Source organism: Heloderma suspectum, chromosome 11 (genome assembly GCF_057233095.1).
Source record: "Heloderma suspectum isolate Gila_16-S chromosome 11, 16-S_ref, whole genome shotgun sequence".
Lineage (NCBI taxonomy): Eukaryota > Metazoa > Chordata > Lepidosauria > Squamata > Helodermatidae > Heloderma > Heloderma suspectum.
Window position 1 is genome coordinate 13,428,661 of NC_139468.1, and position 22,393 is coordinate 13,451,053.

General features: G+C 45.2%; 1 protein-coding gene across 3 annotated transcripts in view; it reads left to right on the forward strand.

Moving 5' to 3' along the window:
* Positions 1-22,393, forward strand: part of CSK (C-terminal Src kinase) — a 96,830-nt gene that overhangs the window by 39,360 nt on the left and 35,077 nt on the right. The window contains exon 1 of one of the 3 annotated variants that reach the window (XM_084816906.1): positions 15,306-15,472. The exons of the other annotated variants lie outside the window; for them this stretch is intronic. The gene's annotated coding sequence lies outside the window, so the exon portion shown is untranslated. Of the gene's footprint in view, positions 1-15,305; positions 15,473-22,393 lie in introns of those variants that run through there. 3 annotated transcript variants of the gene reach the window in all.

Below are 22,393 nucleotides of genomic sequence, written 5' to 3' on the forward strand. Positions count from 1 at the left end.
ACTTGCACATTTGGGGGGGAATTTGTGCAATCGGAATGGATTGTGCAAAATCCATACATCCCTAACTATTCCATGCATTGTACAGAGACAAATCTGGGTTCACCTCTGAGTTTATGCTCAAGAAGAGCTGCAGCTGCTCACTATTTCACCTGCATGTCATATGCATTTTTGCACAATTCTTTCCCCCACATTCACACCTTTAGGTGGACACATAGTAGGTGTAAAATGTAATGTGTGGAGTCGATGCTATTTCTACTCGCCCTGGGAAGTGGCAAGATATTTTTAGTTACTGATTGTGTGTTTGCTCTTTTTCTCCCCCGCTTTTTCAGGCAAGCCGTCACAAGGTAGTTCATGCTAAAAATGTTAGAAATGAAACAATTGAACCAATAACATGTAATTAAAAAACCCCAGACTCAGATAGAATCATACATCGGGGAAGGCATTAAAAATGCAAAGAAACAATAAAAAGCTTGGTAGAATAAAAATGGTTTTAGGCTCAGTGTAAAGGCTGCAAGAGAGGGGGTCAAGTGGAGCTCTATGAGGAGGGAATTCTACACATATGGGGCCAACACTGATAAGGCCCTGTCTCTGGTACCTGCCAGTCTGATCATTATTAGTGGCGGACAAGAGAGCAACAAGCCTGAGGCTGATCTCAGGGCCTGGGCAAGTTCCTGTGGCTGTAGGCAGACCTTCAAGTAATCTATTCTCAAATTATTCACAGCTTTAAAAGTTAATACCAGCACTTTAAATTGAGCCCAGAAATGCATGCACAACCAATGCAACAGATTCAACGATGATGTGCTGTGATCAGCCCTCACAAGCATTCCAGCGGCTGAATTTTGCACTAGTTGGAGTTTCCGGACTGTCTTCAAAGGCAGCCCTACATAGTGAGCATTGCAGTAGTCTAGTCTGGATATAGCCAGCGTGTGTAACTAAGGCTGGATCCACTTTCTCCAGATAGGGTTGCAGTTGGCGAACCAGTCTAGGCTGCTCCAGGGCACTCTTAGCCAATGACGTCACCTGTGCCTCCATAGATAATACAGTTTTATCCTGCCCTTCCTCTGAGGAGCTTGGAGTACCCCCCCCCCCAAATCCTTTCCATCCTCACAGCAGCCCTGTGAGGTAGGTTTGGCTCAGAATCCCTATGAAATCCTCCTCTCCCTGCTAGTAGGTACATTTGGCCCCTAGATTGACATCTGTTAAATTATTTATTTCAAACTGCTTTGAACCAATAGTTCTGTTTGGCATTTAATCAGAGCTGCTAGTTTTTAGTTCTGATGCTAGCTCTTTGTTGTTGTTAACAACTTGTTATGTTTTTGCTGTCGGTTTCAAATAGTTTTTTATGGTTTGACTCTCTGCTGATACTGTTTTTCTCTGCTGCTGCCATAATATTTTTAGATGTGTTTTTGTGTGTTTAAATTCTGATGGCATGGTTTTGAAAGACAGATTATAACACTGAGAGGTGGCCTAAAAATTCAGAAATATAGATAACTAATTGTGGGAGATGTCATTCATCTGTGAGGCCTCTTTGTGCGGTGTTTCAGTCCCCAAGTTCTCCAGATGCTTCTAGTCTAAGATAGGCAGTGGAAATAACAAAGGGAAGGAAGGAGGCTTGGGAGAAAGTTGGCAGAAGCTGTTACAGGTACACAAAGCATGGAGAAGACAGGTTTTGGGGATGGATTTGAAGGAAAGGAGAGAGCTGAGAACACGTAAGCATTCAGAGCTAGAGGGGAGCCGAAGCATTGGTCTGGTTTGCTTGGAAGGACAGCCCAGAGTATGGGTTGAGTATGTGTTGTCATTGAATGCTGGGTTGTTGTTGAATTACGTCAACATTACGTGCTGTTGCTGTCATTACATGCAAACCCTGTGTTATGGTTTAACTATAGGTTACTAACCAGGAACAACCCAGAGTTCGTAACTCAACAACAAAGCATGGGTTCTCTTTCTGGGGTGTTCGTGGTTAACAACTCTTCGTTAAACCACGGATTTGGCTTATTACTGTAATGCTTCCTTCACTTTTGTTTTGGTGGTACAGCAAAAAGCATTAATTTTTATTTTTGCATGGTTTTTAGTCCCCAAGGTGAAATCCCGTGAGTTTGGGTTTCCTAGCGTTTGTCCTATATTTTATCTGTTCGGGTTTTTTCAACAGCAACTTAAAAAAAACCCAGATGCATGCCTTTGAAATGGCAGTTGTTATAGAATTTATTTATTTATTTATTTATTTATTTATTTATTTCTGTACCGCCCAATAGCCGAAGCTCTTTGGGCGGTTCACAAAAATTAGATGGCTTGGAAATGTACAGATTTGGAAAACCCAGCGTCCTTCGGTAAGCTTTTCTTAGCATCGCCGGCTGGGGGGGTCTGATCTCGTCTGATCTCGGAAGCTAAGCCGGGTCAGCCCTGGTTAGTACTTGGATGGGAGACCGCCTGGGAATCAGGCTTCCCGCACTGAGCAGGGAGTTGGACTCGATGGCCTTGTAGGCCCCTTCCAACCCTATGATTCATTCTCTCTCTCTCTCTCTCTCTCTCTCTCTCTCTCTCTCGTCTTCTTTGCTTTAATCCGAGGTCCAGGCCATGTGCCTGGGCAGAAAATGTAAGACTTCCTCAGGAGCCAGATGTGAAATAATTGTGTTCTCTTCGAAGACTTTATCCTAATCCCTAACAGACTGAGAGTGGCTTTAATTCTAAGGCAGAAAGATTAAAATCCCCCCCCCCCAAAAATGCAAAAGGAGTCCAGAGAGCTCCAGAGAGAAACCAAAACCCCTATCGTTTCTGGTATCCAGACAGGGGAGGGCTTCCTATTCGTCATCTCCTGTCTTCTTTGGAAACAGCTGTTCAGGGAGGAGCTGACAGGAGAGCAGCTATGGCCTAGAAGAGCTGTCTTTGCTGCGTGTAACCTCTTCCTTTGCAGCGTCTTGCCTGCTGTTATATCAGACCTGCAGACAAAACACGGGTGGGTGGATGCAGTAAGTCTGCACAGCCCTCATTATTCCATACGTTGCAAAATAAGTCCCCAGGGTGGCTGACAAGAATCTCGGGTCTGCTCAAAGCACATAAGGATTTGAGAAGTGCTGTGCTGGATCAGAGCAAAGACCTCTCTAGTCCAGGATTCCGTTTTCTCAGTGGCCAACTAGATGCCTGTGGGAAGCCCATAAGCAAGACATGTGTACAGTAGCTTCCTCCCACTCCTGTTCCCCAGCAACTGGTGTACAGAGGGATATTGCATCTGATATTGGAGGTAGCATGTAGCCATTATGGCTAGGAGCCATTGCTAGCCTTATCCTCCCTGAATTTGTCTAATCCCCCTTTAAAGCTGTCTGAGTTGGCAGCCATCACTACATCTTGTGATAGTGAATGTCATTTTTGTTGTTGTTATTATTAAATTACATTTCTATACTGCCTGATAGCCGAAGCTCTCTATGTGCTGTGTGAAGCAGTACCTCCTTTTATCTCTCCTGAATCTCCCACCATTTAGCTTCATTTGGGCGGCCCTCGGTTCACTTTCTCAATTTAATAGACATTGATCATGTTTCTCCCTGATGTTTTTCTACGTTAAAAAGCGCCAAACCTTGCAACCTTTTCTCATAGGGGAGTTGCTCCAGCCCCCTGATCATTCAGCTTGCCCTTTTCTGCACCTTTTCCAGTGCTATAATATCCTTTTAGAGAAGCGGAACTTATATCTGAAGGATCGCCTCCTCCCATATCTGCCTCCCGGACCCTAAGGTCATCCTCAGTGACCCTTCTCCATGAACCCCTGCCAAAGGAAGTGAGGAAAGTGGCTACCAGGAAGAGGGCCTTTTCTGCTGTGGCACCTTGGCTGTGGAATGAGCTCCCTAGAGAGGGTTGCCTTGTATCTACATTGTATTCTTTCCGGCACCAGGTGAAGACCTTTTTATTCTCCCAGGCATTTTAGCTTGCTAGTCTTTTAGCTTTGGTGCTTTAAATCTGTATTTTAAATCTCTGCATTGCTGCTAGGTTTTATTCTGGTTGTATTGTTATAGTGTGGTTTTAATGTTTTATATTGTTTTATCCTGCGCTTTTGGGTTTTAATTTTGGTGAACAACCAAGAGAGCTTTGGCTATTGGGTCGCATAGATATGAAATAAATAAATAAATAAATAAATACACAGGATTCTACGTGTAGGCACACCATAGATTTGTATAAAGGCATTGCAATATTGGCAGGTTTATTTTTGATTCTTTCCCTAATGTTCCCCGCCATGGAATTTGCCTTTTTCACAGCAGCTGTGCACTGAGTTGACGTTTTAGTTGAGCTGTCCACCTTACAACCCCACAGCCCCTTTGTAAGTCTTTGTGCATTAGAAAACCAACGGGCACATGCCTGCGCACCATGCGTGCATGCTTGCACTGTATCGTCACCACATATGAGTTCAGTTGCTGCGCATTTGCGCAGCAGAAGCTGTTAGGGCTGAGCCCATGTCCTGAGCAGGATGTCTCCCTCCCCCTCCGAATCCTAGGTTAGAAGGGAGGGGAAACCCTGCAGCTGCTTTCTGGCTATTTAGGATGTGAGTGGGACTAGAGGAGATGCTGCTGCGTGGGGCCCAGAGGAGAGATGATTGAGATTCGATCTGGTAGCTGAAAAGCCAGCGGAATCTCTGGGGATCTCCTCAGCAGATCACGTTACTTCCCAGTCAGCCAAGCTGCTTTATGGGAGCATTGCTGGTGCTGGGGGCTTGTGCAGCCTTTAGGAAAGGCAACCCTTAAGCGTGGGGGAAGGGGGATGTAGTATGTGGGCCTGTCGTACAAAGAATAGAGAGACGAGAATGGCTCAGTGGAAGATGTGTTGTGCAGTGCTAGCTGAAGCTGGGGGCACAGCCGAGTGCTGGAGATGGGTGAGGTGCTTTTGTCCATCTTCCGATTTGTGCCCGGACGCTGTAGGCAGTAATGTAGGACGCTGGTGCTTTTATACAGAGTCCAACCACTGACCTATTCATCTCAGTGCTTTCTACACCAGGGATGGGGAACCTCTGGTCCATGGGCCAAACACAGCTTGCAGGAGGTTCCCATTCGGCCCGACAGCTCCCCGCCTTATCTCTGACCATGGTTTCCCTGCTCCCCCATCCATGCTGCATGAAGACTTTTTAAAAGCCTGCATTGGTGCCAATGTTTGCTTTTCAGAAGCTGAATGACTGCGAGAGGGCACGTTTTTGGCGGGGAGCTGCTGGGGAGGGGAGGGCTAACCTTCCCCTCTCCATCACTCTGCACTGACTCTGCACTGATTTCAGGCAGGGTTTTTTTTTCTTCCCTGTATCGCTGTGTGATGCAGGGATTGAACCTGCAACCCTTTGAGCACAAAGCCACCACTGGGCTACAGCCTTTCTTTGTTGGTTTCCAGGGAACAGTGTGGCTTCCTAGAGGCTGTTCGACACCTCTGAAAGCAGCTAGGCTGGCTGGGAAAGCATGGCTGGGAAAGCATCCTGCCGACATCCCCAGCGATTATCTGCCTTCAGTGCCCTACCAGGTCTAATCTCATGTGCGATTAGCCATGATAGCTAATGGGAAACCTCCTTGGTCAGGGGCAGGATATCTCTGAGCACCAGATGTTGGAGATATATGATGGGGGAGGGCAGTGGACTTCGGGCTTTGCTTGTGGGTTTCCTGGAGACATTTGGTGGGCCACTGGTGCAATGCCAGATGATGGGGAAAGGGACACACCTCTTAAAGGTAACAGCTAAGAATGGGACCTCCCGGCACACAGACAGTGTGCCTCTGAACACCAGGTACTGGGAGGGCCACAGCAGGGTAAGGGCTACTGCAGGAGTGCTGAACCTCAGGGCTGCAAGCCAAATCCGGACCATCTGGGGCACTAATCTGACCCTCTAGGCTTCCCCAGATGAAATGGCCCTTTCCCCTGATGGTTCGTTTGGTGATTTCCCAGCATTTGGGCTGGTTTTACCCCGTTGTAACGTTTCTCCTAAGGCTTAGTTACTGGCAGTAAATGCTTTCCGCTAAAATATGCTGCTGGTAGGTGCCTACTACTATTATTCCTGTCTGTTAGAATTATATCCTGCCTTACTACTACTACTTCCTGCTTTTCTTCCATCGTGGAACTCAAAGCAACATACATGGGGTTTCCAGGCGGTTTCCCATCCAGGCAATGACCCCACCCAGACCTGCTTAGCTTCAACACAAAGGCTGCATCATGTGTCGCTGGATCACATCTGGGGCTTCAGGGGCGTGACCTTACGTAGGAAGCCACCTTATACTGAATCAAGCCAATTGCCCATCCACCTCAGCATCAAATGGCAGCGGCGCCCTGGTTTGCCAGACGCGGGTCTTTCCCATCTCGACCTGGAGATGCCAGACCATCTGAATGCAAAGCATATGGTCTACCATCGAGCTATGGCCCCTCATAAGGCAGGAATGGAAAGCTGGGGTCCTCCTGACATTGTCCAATCATCCCTGACCATTGGCTATGCTGGCTGGGGCTGATGGGAGTTGGAATTTGATGTTTGTACCCTGGCCCTGCCACGAGGGGAGCCTTTTCCATGGGCCAATACAGATGTATTGCTTTCAGCTAGGGATCTGTGAATCAGCCGAACTGGAGCTCGCCAGAGTTCTCCGAATTCCACCTTGAAGGTCGTTCTGATTCGAGTCTGTATCAAACTGCGTGCTTTGGGTTTTTTTTCCTTTTCATATGAAACTCCATGCGTAATTTTGTGTGTATTTTTCTGAATGTACACATTTCATTTATTTCATTTCATTTATTATATTTCTGTACCGCCCCACAGCTGAAGCTCTCTGGGCGGTTCACGTCAGTTGCATGCATCTTTGAAATGTACACATTCTTTTCCCATTGATTAAAGTATATTTGTGTGCATTTTTCAAAAGTACGCATTTTTCAGATGTATGCATGCTGTTGAACACATCTTTTTTTTTGGTCTGTGAATCACATTGCAAGCTTGGAAATGTACGGACTTTGACCGTAGATTGCGTCTGGATCTATGTTCGGTGTGGAAGGCGCGAACTGGGTAAATCCTGATGAACAACAAACAAACAAATTTCTCAGACATCCGTACTTCCAGGCTAGTTTAGCAACACCTCTCCTCTCACCCACCTCCCTTAAGGGCATTCTTAAATCCATGTTCAGAAACCAATTTTAAAAACCCTGTCCCACACTCCAGTAGGTTAACGGTTAAACTGTAGTTAAAAATTAGGGCAGAATCATATCAATAATATATTTTTGAGCTTGTACAGCAGCTTCCCCAACCGGGGTCCTGGAGATTGGTTGGACTACAACTCCCAGCATCCCCTAGCCAGAGGATGCTGGGAGTTGTAGTCCAACTCATCTGGAGTTGCAGTCTTAACACATCTGGATGGGGCAGGTTGGGGGAAGGTTGAAGAAGAGCAGCTTCTGTGGGGTGGAAATGCCAGCATATTTTAACTCCAAGCTCTTCCTGTCTGTGAGAGGTCTTTCAACCTTTTAGAATGGGGGAAAAACAGCACAGAAGTTGAGAAATAATCAGTGGTTGGGGGGGAAGGGGTGTGGCCATATGGAGAAATGGGAGGGCCAGCATAGATCACCTGGAGGGCAGGATTTGGCCTCTGGGCCTGACATTCTGCACCCCTGCTCTATGCGGTTCACAGCACAATTCATCTACCATATCATATAAAAACCAATGTGAAAACAGCGTTGGTTATGTTCAGGTTCTGAGATGGAGGTGTGTAATTCTTAAAACCAACCAACTGGCAAACAGAGGAAAAATGCAAACCAGGGATTAATTTTGAACAAGCAGGCTATTCTGAGCTAATGGTGCTTCTGGTGTGGCTGCCATGGGGACGTTTTGCATTTCCTGGGTTCTCGAGTTCAGGCTTGTAACCGCATTCAAAAGTTGTGCCGTGGAAACTCACTCTGCAGCAGGCCTGTCTGTTGTTTTTTGTGTATCGCGTGCATGTGTCTTGTAATGGTGAGACCATGGGTGAAAAATCCTTGCCAAACTGCCAGTACGGTATGTATGTATGTATGTATGTATGTATTTTCCTAATCGCCCATCTGGCCCGTCACCTGGCCACTCTGGGCGATGTACATCAATACAAACTGTTTTAAAATGATAAAATTTTACATTAAAACATATTTCTAAAATTACCCTAACCCATCCCAAAAGCCTGCCTGAACAACCATGTTTTTAATGCGTACTACAAAACAATACAGTACTACAAAACTTCCCTTAAAAAACAACAAAATCCCTGCAGATTCATGCAGCGATGTTTGTTGCTAGCAAGCACACCGTGGCTTGTAACCAAACCCGCCAGTGAGAACTGTCTCAACAGCTTCCACTCCAGCATCTGTCCGTCTTGTTTTCCCGAAACCAAGGATGGTTTGACTGTTCTTTGGCTGCTGACATGGGCATCTTCTCTAGGAATCAGTTTGGCTGCAAATGTGTTGGCGAAGTTCAGGGAATGATGTGAAGTGGCAAACAGGAGAGCCATAACCTGATCTCCAAAATCTTAGGTCCTTTCCCCTTTCGTTTCCTGTTCTTCTTTTCCTGTTCTGTTCTCCCTGCACCCCCATTCTTTATTTTCCCTCTCCTCTCCTCTCCCCTCCCCTGTTCTTGTTCCTTCCTCATCCCCGTCCCCCCATTCTTGTTCGTTTTTTTCTTTTCTTAGACTGTGTTTCCATCTCAAAAAGGACATTGTAGATCTGGAAACATGCACTAATCAGGGTGCCCACTCACATGCAAGAGACTTCTGCACATGCTTTTGGATGCGTGCAAGCCCCCTTCATGTTATCACGGAATGTGTGGCTGCCAGGTGTTAGGGGATAAGCCTTTTTCATACGTTCATAATGCTTCTGGTACATTGTCTCAATAACCCTTACACCAAACACTCGTTGTCTAGCAGTTTTATGCATTCATGTAGCACCTTCTGAACTGTAAAGTATAAGAGTATAGGTCCCTTCCTCCAAGGAGCTTACAGTCTGAACAGTACTTGGTATTCCCTTTAAAGGCTGTAAGAATACTTATAAGTGTGGTGCTTTCTGCTGTCTGAAGTACTTCACATACATTATATTTGTTTGTTTATTGCAGTCATATCCCATCTTTCCTCCAAGGAGCTCGTTGTCATCCTCCCTGTTTATTCTCGCAACAACAACCTTGTGGGGTGGGTTAGACTGAGAGATCGTGCCTAGCCCAGCGTTGCTCACTGTTCTTCATGGCTGAGTGGGGATTTGAACTCGGAACTGCCAGTCCTAGTCTTACACTCTCACCCGGCTGTTCCACATATGATGCCCTCCAGATGTTTTGGACAACAACTCCCATCATTTATTATTTATTATTTATTTAATGCATTTATATCCTGCCTTTTTTCCTCTTGCAAGGAACCCAAGGCAGCTTACATTTTCCTCCTCCTCCTCCATTGTATCCTCACAACAACAACCCTGTGAGGTAGGCCGGGCTGAGAGTCTGTGATCACCCAGTGAGCTTCCATGGCACATTTGATTGGGGACTAGAACCCGGATCTCCCGGCTTCCAGTCCAACACTCTGACCACTACACCACACTGGTATCATCCCTGAACATTACCCATGCAGCCTGAGGCTGATGGGAAGTTGTAGTTCAAAAGTTGTAGCCTTATTTTAAAGCTAAATTTCACCTTTTAGGCCATCGTCTCTGAAATTCAGCAGCAAACTGGCAATTGTTTTCTACAGCTGTTGCCAAAATTCAGCAATATATGGTGTGGGTGTGCCCCCTGGGGGTTTGAAATTGGCCCCTGGAGCCCTTGAAGTTTCCTACCTCTGCTCAAGGGAACCCCAGGATTTGTGGAAGTACAAAAAATATTTAGGTGGAGGGGACTCCTAAGGGGGCAAACAAACAAACAGAACCCAAAACAAAATGTTGAGTGCCTGTGCGGGGTGTGGCAGATGGGTACGGAAAATGTGGGGTGGGGAATATCCAGGAAGAGGGGCATGGCTGGCTGGAACCCTGACAAAGAACCACACCATGCTGCAACTTTTTGTTGCAGTTCCACTCATAACAAATGATATTGGGCCTGGCGCTGAATTCTCAGCTGATTGGGCAGCTGCTAAAATAGGGCCAGCAGGGCTGAGAAATACTGAGCATCACAGGAAAATCCTGGGAGAAGATGGGATGGTTTCTTGCAGCCTCTGGCCGCCTGGGGTGTGTTAACTTCTGGGGCCATGAGGCTAGGCTGGATTGGCTGGGTGAACATCAGTGGGCGTTCAGCAACAGCCGGCCCTCTGGGATGCCTCTGTGTGAGTCGCACGGCGAGTGGGCGAAGGATTTCTTTCATTGCCCCACAATGCCTTGGGAGTTGTTTGCTTCTTTCCAGAACTGTGTGGGTTCATAGCCCATCAGGGATCCTGCAGAGGGGGAGGGGTCGAAGAATAGGAACTGTAGCTGGGCCCAAGAGGGTCTCAGCCCTCTCCTTCATGAAAACATGCTTTTTATGCTCAAATCGTGCAGATGGAGAAACGGTGCAGTTATCTGTAATTTGCACGTATCCTGTGCGTGTTTGGGCACTTCATTCTCTCCCTGGCCATCTAGAAGTTAGTTAAGGCATTTTTAGCCCACCTTTGGACTTAAAAAGTCCTCCGGGCAGCTTACAAAGCACCTAGAACAGGTACGAATAAACATAATGTTGAAACATCAATAAACCACAGTTTTCAAATAACATCTTTGCAGTGTGTGACCCAAACAAATCATTCCCCCAAACTTCTAAAATCTCAGATCAGGGGTGTTGTGGGGTGAGGGAGAAGGGGTGATGTGAGTCAACAATCTGAAGTGCTCAGGCACAGAATCTGAGCTGTCTGTTAAAAATGGAAATGCAAGTTCCTAGCCCTTAATGTTGCAAAGCTAGGTGCTAAAGGGTGGCACAATGTTTAGTGCAGTGTTTTCCCCCAGACTTCTGCGGCACGCACACTATTATATAATATTATACATATTATATATTATGTAAGGGTTATAAACACATGCGCATGTGCATAAACACACATATTCCTGAATTCAAATTAAGGAAGCAAACTGTACCATTTATCCCCAGAAGGTTTAAAGCGGGAGCTAAAGTAGATGATAAGTGAAATGCACGTATATGTTTTAGATGTGACTTGTTCTTCCTTTTAAAATAACAGCTTTTGGGGAGCTGGATAAGGGCATGCCGGGTGTTGTTGTTTTTTTAACCCTTTGTGCCACAATCACAACAGCAATTCCCACCGCTACAAAGCTCCATTCACCCGGGAAGGAAGCTTCCACTGATGCCAATAGGAGCCTCCCTCCCAGAGCTAATGGCAACTTTGGGGTGGGAAATTAGTCAGGGCTATGACACAGGAGTAAAGGGTTTATTCCCCTCCCTACATGCTGTGATCCCAATCCCCTCTGCCAAAGCTGTTATTTTTGAAGTAAAAAGAAGACATATCACATGCATATGCAGTTTTTAATGCTTGACCCCATTCCATCTACCCAATTTTAGTTGTGCTGCATTCATTCATTCATTCATTCATTCATTATGTTACTAGTTAGTTTTAAGTAGCAACACATTTCTATTTTTAATTTTTTTTTTTGCGGGAAATTTTCCACACCACAACACTGACTCACAGGAACTTTTAATTGTTAAAGCTGGAGTGGAAAACCTCAGGCTCATGGGCCAAATTTGGCCCTTGGAAGTTCTCCAGATGACCACATCCTCCTCCCCGGCTCCACCCCTTCCCCCCCCAACCACCAATCATTTAGTGGTTTTCCAGCTTTTGTGCAATTTCTTCTTCATTCCAAAAGGTTGAAGTGCCTCTCCTAAGGCTTAGTTAGTGGCAGGAAGAGCTTTGAGCTAAAATATGCCAGCATTTTTGTTATTTTGGCTCTGCCCCTTTGCCCTCAGCCCTGCCCTGTTTTACCTCTGCCCCCCCCCCGGAATGCGCCCCCCGCCCCGGAAAGCTTCTCCAAAATTCAGTTAGGTTCTCAGGCTGAAAGAGGTTGAACACCCATATTTTAAGGAGTGTATTTCCCTCAGCACACAAACTATTTTGACACAGCACAACTTAGTGATTAGAAGAGATGAGCGAATCAGCAAAACCCGAACGCACTGAAGTTCTTTGAATTCTATCTCGAAGTGCGTTCTGTCTCATATCAGATTGTGAGCTTTGTTCTTTCCTTGTCACATGAAAATCCGTGCGTATTTCTGTGCGTATCTTTCTAAGTGTACACATCAGTTGTGCGTGTTTTTGAATTGTATGGATTTTGAAATGTACGCATTCTTCCCCCATGATTAAAGCTTATTTGTGCACATTTTTGAAATATACTCATTTTGAAATGTATGCATTTTTGAAATCTGCTCAGTTCGAAGTGTATGCATTTTTGAAATGTACTTATTCTTCTCTCATGATTAAGCTGTATTTGTGTACATTTTTAAAATGTACTCCGTTTGAAATGTACTCATGCTGTCAAACACATTTTTTTCTTTTTGGGTCCACAATTCACATTGCAGGCTTGGAAATGTACAGACCTCAACTGCAGATTGTGTCTTGAGTTTGTGTTCAGTCTGCAAGGTGCAAACTGGGTAAAATCCTGATCAAAAACGAACTGAAACAAATTTCTCATACATTCGTAGTGATTAATAATGCTGTGAAACCTCAGAAGCCAGCCTGACCAGAATCCAAGCGAGGTGTAGGGGTTGTTTCAGTAACCCCCAGTTCGTTGCTGTGCTAAGCAGAATCAATTATGCAAAAAGTGTAAAAGTGAGCAGGGCGTGAGCACCATTGCCTCATCCCGCTGTCGTCCCCTGGCAACTGGTCTTCAGAGCCATGCTGACTCTGAACCTGAAGGTAGTATGTAATCATCATGACTAGTAGCCACTCCATTAATTCTTCTAATCCCCTTTTAAAGCTGTCAAGTTGGTGGCTGCCACCACACCTTATGCAGTAAGTTCCATAGTTTGTTTATGCTGTATGAGAAGATGTCCTTCCTTTCTTCTGTCCTGAATCTCCCACCATTCAGCTTGATGGGATGATACTGGGATCTAGTATTATGGGAGAGGGAGAAACCCCCGCCCCTCTCTCTCTCTCCCATTTCTCTACAATGGCCTTCTCCATCCTGGTGACCTCGAGTTGTTTTGGACTACAGCTTCCAGCATTCCTGACCATTAGCCATGTTGGCTGGGGCTGATAGGAGTTGAAGTCCAAAACACCAGGAGGGCACCAGGCTGCCTACCCTTGAACTAAATATATCTGCAAACCCCCCCCCCCCCATATCCTTTGAGTCTTGTCTTGGGGAAAGCAGTTCTACAACTCGATTGCTTATTCACCTTTTTTTTTCCAAGTGAAAAAGCCCCAGACGTAAGTGGTTAATTCGTGTAATTAAATGGTTAATTCCTATAATTTGTCTTGCAGGATTGAGCTTTATTTATTTATTTAGTTATTTTAATGTATTTGTGATATACCAATGCATCACATTTAAATAGGTATTATTGATGAACTCTATTCACCTTAGACATATCTGAATTACGAAAGTAAGAAATGTTACCTACGGATAAATACCTTGCTATAGATCTAGAAATCCATAATAATAAATAAAGACTGCTTAGGTGTGTCCTACTTGAAGTATTTCAGTTCCAGTATAATCTCATCTTCATTACTCCAAAAAAGTCTGATCATAAGATACGACACCCCCCCATCGTTCCCTTTTATTCTTTAAATATTCCATCCCGTTTTTTGACTTATTTGTTCATAGCTTTTCCAGTGCTCAGTAGGGTTGCCTATAATCTTGCACCTTATTGTTTAGAACTTTGCAAAGAATGACCACTTGCCAAAATATCAATAATCATAACCATGATCATGATCATAATGGATCAAGCTTTTTGGGAGCAGGGATGCAGGGGTTTTGTTTTAGAGAACCAAGTATCTACAGCTCTATATGTTACTCTTTGGCTGAATGCAGCCTGTGTGTGTCTCTCTTCTGCCCTTTGGTTCTGCTCCCTTCCCACCCCCACAACACTACCTTATCTTTGTTCCTCTTTCTCTGGTATTTTTAGCCCCACGTGCCATGAGGGGCAAGGCAATCTATTTGCTCTGTGCTGCTGTGAATCCGGGCTATAAATGAATAAACACTTCTTCTTTTTCCATTTCTGTGCAGCTCTCTCTCTCTCTCTCTCTCTCTCTCTCTTTTTGTTCCACTTTTTCACTGGGTTCCTAGGAGATATGGTCAGGAATTGGGTTTACATGATGGGCGGAATGTGAAGAGGTGTTCTGATGGGGGTGGCAGATGCTTCCGCTCCATTTATTATTTAATACGGCCTATATTGTACTTCCATCAGCCTTGGGCTTCCCCTGAGCGTGCTGATACCTCCCTCTTTTTTTTCTCAGTAGCCCTGTTTTGGCTACAATTCTGTTGGCACTCACCAGTTGAGTTTGCTATTAGAGGGAGCAATATTTTTTTTCGAAAATCTAAACTGACACACAGCCACTCAGTCTAGGTTGTGACATAATGAAGAGATCAGAGTCGCAAAGAGCATGGGAGTGCCCAGACTTGCTTCACTTCCTACTCCTAAGGAGTCCACGGCCCTGCATTTACAGTTCTCCAAATCATGCTTTGAGAGGGCACCAAATCCATTCCATCAGAATTGTACAGAGTGGACAGATTGGCTCCATTTGCACCCTATTTATATTAATTGGAGAACAAGTGAAGGAGCAAGGGAGTGGGTTGGTTGTTTTGCCAAACACGGTCAGCTTTGCTGGGGATTGGAAAAGGGGGATGGAGAGAAAGACAAGACTCAAAGGACATAGGGGGCGGGCAGATATATATAGTGCGAGGGTGGGTAACCTGGTGCCCTCCCGGTGTTTTGGACTACCACTTCCCAGCCAGCATGGCCAGTTGCTGGGGATTATGGGAACTGTAGTACAAAACATCTGGAGGGCACCTACCACTGATTTAGGGTGAAGAGCATAGACAACGGGGGTCGGTGATGGGAGGCCAATGGGAACATTCCAGCCTCTTGGAAATGCTACCCAACATGAGCGTTTTAAAAAGATTTAGCCTTTGTGTCTGCATCAATTTCTGGAGGACTAGGAGCATGGTGCTTTTTTTTCTGTTTTAAAACAAAAGTGGAGGTCTGAAATAGCAAGCTGATCCTGTACCCAGAACCAGGCTTCACAAGTTCATGGCGTAAATGCAAGCGTACTCTAAAGTGGTATAGACTCCTCCAACGTAATTGCCTGTGTTTTGTTCGATTGGTTTTGCTTCCTCTTCCCCCTGTGGTAGCGCATGCTTATCTTTCCACTGTTTGGGCGCCTTCCTTCCTGTCTCTTGCTGGGGCTGTTGCAGGGCTCCTGTATCTTTTCTACTTTGCACTTTCTGACTGAGAAGAACTAGCATCCCCGGGCGCCTTTCCCCACCCAATCCGTTCTGCATACGATGGTGGTTGCTTTATGGAGCTAGCTTTGCCTTCTGTAAGGCGAAAACCTATGGGCAAAACTCTTTAGGTTGTCTGGAAGTAGAGATTCCTGCACACCTGGTCAGTTTACCCCTTCTTGTGGTCTTTCCCCTTACGCTTCCCCTACTGGCAGCTCCTGGTTGATCCTGTAGGACTGTTGTAGGGCTCGTGCCCTTTGTAAAAATGTCTGTGTGTGTTGCAACCAGCCCTTCTGGGCCTGAAGGAAACCGGTTTTCAAGCAGTACCAGTTTCATGGGTTGACAGGCGATTATGGGGAAGGGGTCTGTAGCTCATCTTTTGCGTGCAGAAGGTCCCAGTTTCAATCCTTGGCATCTCCAGGTAGGGCTGGGAAAGACCGTGGTCTGAACCCCTGGATAGCTGCTGCCAGCCCATGTAGTCCAGGGGTGGGCCACCTGGTGCTTTCCAGCTGTTTTGGACACCAACTTCCATAAGCCCTAGCCAGCATGGCCAATAATAGGGGATTATAGGAGTTGTAGGAGCTATTAGCCATGATGGTTAAATAGAAATTAGGGGACAAGCCCACCTGCAACCACAGCCCAGTGAGAACTGAGCATGCACCTGGCCGTAGAATGCTCTGCTTGGAGGGGTGGGGGAAAACATGGGAGGGGATGTAATGGCGTATCCTGGAAGGGGTCTGGCTGGCTAGACCCCTGAAGAGGAGCACTCCATGCCATAACATTTTGTTGAAGGAAAATGACGGCACATTTAGAGACCTTACCCCTTAATAAAGCCCGCTGAACCTGGGCTGTGTTCAGCATTTATTCTGACAAAATGGCCCCCTTTTATTTCAGTCTTCTCTGCAGAGTGACAGCAGGAGCCAAAGGTTGGAGCCAGATTAGAGCAGACCAAACTTCTCAAAAGGGAAGCCATAAAAGACTTGTGTGGTGTGATGGGTGCCATGCCTGAATTATTCCTGACCAGAAAACTTGTTCCAAAGAAGCCTTATCCAGTGCAACCAAGTGCTCCTGACTGATAGCATCCTTCATGCATTTCTGATGCTTTCGCAGACCGCAACACCCACCCTCCCCAATGTAGTTGTAATCAAGGGCAGAGGAGGAGAAAGGGTGTGATCGATGAGATCCGAAGAGCTTAAATTACAGGAGGGTGTTGTGGAAATGCAGAAGACCATTGTTATCTCGAGGAGTGAGTGGTGCACAAATTCCCTTGCCCATGTCTAGAGTTCCGTTTGGGCCTGTTTATTGAGCTAATCAGTGATGCTAGTTCCCAGGGCCAATTATCTGTTTGAGACTGAACATTCTTGAGGCTGGTGAATAAACTCTGGCGAGATCTCAGGGTTAAGCTGCTTGCGGTCAGCACAGTAGCTGGGATGGGAGTTCTCTGTGTGGGGCTGGCTGCTTGCCAATTGCTGGGGCTAGTTCTTTTCCAGCTTGTAGGAATGGATGAACATCCTTGAAGCTGGTGGGATTCTAGCCCACTAGGTGTGAGCTTAATACTATATAGATCTCTGAGATGGGTTTTTGAAACAGAACCTTGACAGGGACTGATCCAGATAGTACTGACGGATGGATACTTTATTTCTTGTTGTCTTTTAACGTTTTGATATTTTATACAATTTTTTTATTATTGATGATTTAATTATATTTTTAACTTTTGTATACTTCTATTTATACTTCTATTTATAGGTTTTAACTGTACAAGTTTTAATGTTGTAAAGCTGCCTTGTGTCCCAGTATTGGGAAAAAGGAGGGATATAAATAAATATAATAATAATAAATAATAATACTGCGTAGCCAGGCCATTGGAGTGTGTTTGTCACTGATTCAGGGAGATCCCAGTGACTGAAGGGACGTAGGGCTTATGATTTTGCTTTGACGTATGGTGCTTAGCTTTCTTTGTCTGTAATTATTCTGTTAATCTGCTTTTGCTTAATAAAATCTTCCTTCACCCATTAGTGTGTCCATTGTATTCTAAACAGTGCTGATAAAAATCAATGATTTAATTTTTTAAAAATCAGATTTTTAAACATTTAAATCAGATTTTGAAATGTTCTTAAAACAATTAGTAAAAAAGACCCTAGGTCAAAGATATCATCATGCATGCTAATTATACAACTTCTAATTATATTCTGTGAATATAACAGCAGTTTATGGAGATGGGAGATAACCTAATCAGTCCTATTTTGCATTGCAGGCGGTGTACAGAAGTGCTCTCATTCTTTCTCTCTCTCGCTTCCTCTCGGCTTTGCCTCTCTGTAAGTGCAAAGATAGAAAAGGTCGATGAATAGAGAATTTGGGGAGATGGAGTAGATTGAACAAGGAGGAGTCTGGATATCAAAGCAAAGGACAGGGGAGGGGAATAGGAAGTGGAACCAAAAGTGAACAGAACATGTTCATGCAGTCCTGACTCCTGAGGAGACTTCTGCTGCATGTATCCTCCACTGTGTACCACCGTCTAATGAAATCTACTTCTCTGAATATGCATTAAGGTTATATTAAGCAATAATGTACTTCTACTAAAAATGATGATTAAATAGAATCTTCCTCACTACTGACTTAAACTGTGATTTAAATAATTAAAAGAGTCCTTCAGATAAGCAGTGTGAATCATGATTTAAATCAATGTGATTTAAATCAAATCAACCCTGATTCTGAATCCTAAAAAGAACCGTTGTGTATTGGCAACACAGAGGGTAGATTTCGGTTGAACATTAGGAGAAATGTCTTGACGGTATGAGCAGTCTTACAGCGCAAGCAATTATCTAGAGGGATGGTGGGCTCTCCCATGGCTGGAGGTCTTCAAACATAGGCCAGGCAGCTATCTCGATTTCTTACATTGAGCACAAGGCTGGACTAGATGACCTAACAAGCTCCCTCCAACTCTGTGCTTCTGTGTTAGATCACTGGGTGATTTACAGTAGATTGGCAGTGGGTTCTGATTCCAGTATGAAGGACAAAAGGTTTTTTTTTTCCTCCCACCCCTAAATTAGCTTGTTGGAACCGCTCATTTGTTATTTATTTATTTATTTATTTATTATTAAATTTATTAATCGCCCATCTGGCTGTTAGACCTCAGATGTAAAATTGTACTTGTATACTGAATGTAAGGCTTATGGCAGGGGTGTTGAACAGAGAAGCTCTCGGGGGCTGCATTCCAGTGTTAGGTGGGGCCAGAGGTGAAAAGGGTGTGGCCTATTTTGGCTTCAAGCCCTTACCTCCAGTCAGTAAGCCTTAGGAAAGGCATTTCAAAGTTTTAGAATGGGGAAGATGTCACACAAAAGCCAGGAAGCCACCGAACAGTCAGCTGGGGAGGGGGAAAGCGGGAGGCACCTGGTGGTGCGAGGAAGGCGTCATGGCCTTCTGGGGACCCCCAGAGGGCTGGATTGGGACTGGCTTAGGGGGTGCAGTAAATTGGCTCCACCACCTCTGAATTCACATTTTGCCTCTGGCTGCATCCTTCCAGCCACTGTTTTGCAGCTGACGCTGCTTGGGGTGGACTCGAAAAGAATGAATAGAAAGAGGATGCTGCAAGCCCGCAGTCTGCCAACCCGTGATCCAAGGAACCGGATACGGGTGCCTTTAAAGTTGCTGTTAGAAGAAGAGAACTGGCAAACGGGGTGATGTTTGCTCCTGGTCGCCTCCCTGAACAAGGACAGCCCACCCCATGCGCAAAGTCTAGGCTCTTTCTAATGCTTGGTCTGTATCCTGGTCTTGCCACCCACGCCTTTCTCCCCTTCTCGAAAGGGGATGGGCTTGAGTAAGAGAGGCCCTTGTTTGATGCCTCCCGCCAGCGAATTCGTACATCCGCATGGTTCAAGAGGACGCCAACAAAGCAATGCTTGTTTGCAGACCCGATGCAGTAGGGCCTGGATTCCAGCTGGTATATTCCGTGTAACCTTAGGAACATCAGAAGCTGCCTTATATATACTGAGTCAGACCATCTAGCCCAGTATTGTCGACACTGACTGGCAGCGGTTCTCCGGGGTTTTAGGCTCGGGGTTTTCCACTCCTACCTGGAGCGGCTGGGGATTGAACCTGGGGCTTCCCGCATGCAAAGCAGGAGCTCTACCCCTGAGCCATAGCTCCTCCTCCTTGCAATAGGGAATCCCTCTGCCCCTGTTTCCTTCTGTTTATTGCTCCCTTTCTGGGTTTTATGCATGTTTCAGAGGGCTGAATAACCATTTTGAGCACCTTCATGTGGACTGGAGTCCTGCATGCTTCACAGACCCAGTCCTGTATATATGAACAGTAAACTCATTCTCTTGAGTGTGGATCCTTACATATCCAAACCTGCCATTCCTTCCAAATGGGTCTTAAGACCTTCGGGAGGGGCTCTTCTTTCGAAACCATCTCCTTCAGAGGTACATTTGGTGGAGATGGGCCTTCTCGGTCCTGCCGAGAGAGGCTAGGTTCGCTCCCTGTCTGCTGTCCTTCCACTGGCAGGCAAAGGGTATTTTAATTCAAGCGGCCTTTACCATGTAAGTGGGTCTGTTGGGTTGGGCGCTGTTTTTTTCTGTTAGAGTTGTGCTCTTGATTGTGTTTTAATGCATTTTTAATTATTGTTTCAATCAAGTTTTATTTACAATTGTAAGCCACCTTGAGTGCCATTTTTCTTGGTAGAAAGATGGAGCACAAATCAAATCAATTAAATTGTGCCAAAAAAAAAAATCTACATGAAAACTTAGGAAGCTGCCTTATACCTGGTCTGACTGTTGGTCCATCTAGCCCGGTATTTTTTCCCCTATTAATCTTTTTATTGTGATTTTAACAAAACAAAGCAAATCATGAAAAGAGGGGACGACAAGAAATTACATACACAGAAATAGCAATATTCCATTAAATACATCAGTCTTAAAAAAGAAGAAAAAAATGACGGGAGATTATGCGCAAGTTCAAGAAAAGCAGACCAGACATCCATATATTTATCCATTTGCGAGTGGCGCCTATATACCACCCATTCAAATGTTGACAGTGTTGTTAGGGTCTCAGTCCATGGCATTATAGGAAGTTAACATTTATCCTTCCAATGTTGTAATATCAGTCTTTTGGCTGTCAAAAGGGCTCAGAAAATCCTTCAGTATTAAAGAGTGTTCCAATACAAAGTTTATCCATATTATGATCTCCTCCCCAAAGGGGGCAACTATTGGGCATTGCTAAAACATATGGATTAGAGAAGTATTAGGTGTATTACATCTCCAGCAATTATGCGAATTAGACAAACCCTTATTAAAAAGACATCTTGTTTCGTATTTACTGTGGGATCCAGTAAATATGAAACAAGATTTTTTGCTGTATAAGGTGTAGCCAGTATTGACTACTCTGACTGGCAGGGTCTCTCCAGGGTCTCCGGCAGAGGTCTTTTCCATCCCTTCCTCCTTGACCCTTTTTAACCTGCATAGTCAGGGATTGAACCTGAGGCCTCTTCCATGCAAAACAGGTGCTGTACCACCGAGCTGCAGTCACGCCCCTGAAAAGAAGTTTTCAAGGTTCACCCCCAGCACTGCACTTCAGGTAGTCATTCCACGGGGATTCAGACCAGCGACCGCAGGACTAGAGAGCAGGATGGATTGGCAGTGCCACCAGGGATGGTGCTTGGTGTGTGATGGTCTCGTACATGGTTACAGCAGACAAAATTTGCTGTGCGATGAGCTCTTACATGGTTACAGTGCATAACATTTGCTGTCCGGGGAGGACATGGAAAACCAGGGCTGTTCCTACTGTTACAGAGTAAGAAAGCAAAAGTTTATGCTAAGGTACTAAACCTCTTTGGATAAGCTCTTGGGGGCCGTGTTCCAGTGGTGGCTGCGGCCGAAGGCAAAAAGGGCTGGGCCAAAATATAAAAAATGCCAGCCTATTTTAGCTTGAAGCTCCTACTGCCAATAGCCAAGCCTTCAGAAAGGCACTTCATCCTTTTAGAATGGGAAAAACTGCATAAAGGCCAGGAAATCATCAAGCAATCGGTGCTCACCGGAAAGGGGACGGGACCAGGGGAAGAGGGAGTGGCCCTCTGGGGAACCCTGGAGTGCCAGATCGGGGGCCCAGGCAGACAAATGTCTCAACAGCCTGAGGGTTCTGCAGCCTTAGTTTTGTACACGTGCTCAGCGCAAAATTAATGAACTATATAAGAAGGCAAATGACACTTTAACGTCTTCCTTCAAAACTAGAATTTATTTGTTAATTATGGGGATGACAGGAGACATCCTTCAACTGATGTATCTTGTGTATTTGGTGTGTTGCAAATGAAGCGGGGGTGGAGAAATTATACAGTTAATGAAATGTTTCCTGCAGAATTGGTTAGTTTTTAATTGATAAACGATAAATGGTGGCGGGGAGGGAACTCTCAAAGCTTACCGGGTGACCTTGGAGGTGCCAGGGTTTCTACCTCGCTAAGCTACCTCACAGGATTATTGCGAGGATAACGTGGGGGAGAGGAGAACTGTGTATGCTGCTGTGGGCTTCTTGGAGGGGGAGCAAGATAAACATTTAAAATACTAATTAAAAAAAGATGTGTGAGAACTTAATGATAATAATAAATAATGCTATGTTTACTTATTTACAGCATTTATACCCTGCCATTTTGTGCAAATGTACCTCAAGGCAGCTTGCGATATCATTGTGCAAATGCAGTTTTCAAGCATAAAACAGTAAAACAGCCGGCAGTAAGCAGAAGCTGTGCTTAGAATAGATAAACCAGCAGCACAAAACAACAATAGTCCCAGTTCAACAGATGGGAGAGCCCCAAATGTCCTCAGGAGTAAACTAGCTTTAACTACACCAATAATTCTTCATGTAATGTTTCTGAACGTTCCAAGCATTTCTTGTGTGTTATCTTGCTGTAATCCTCGCGACAGCCTAGTCCATAAGATCAGTGTTATCCCCCGTGTTGCAGATGAAGGGTCTGAGGCCAAGAGAGAGAGCGGCTTACCGTAAGCCAATGAGCAAGTCTGTAGCAACGGTGAGATTCGAACTGGGGATCTCCTGAGCCGCATTTCAGTGCATTAGCCACTACTCTACGCCAATATGT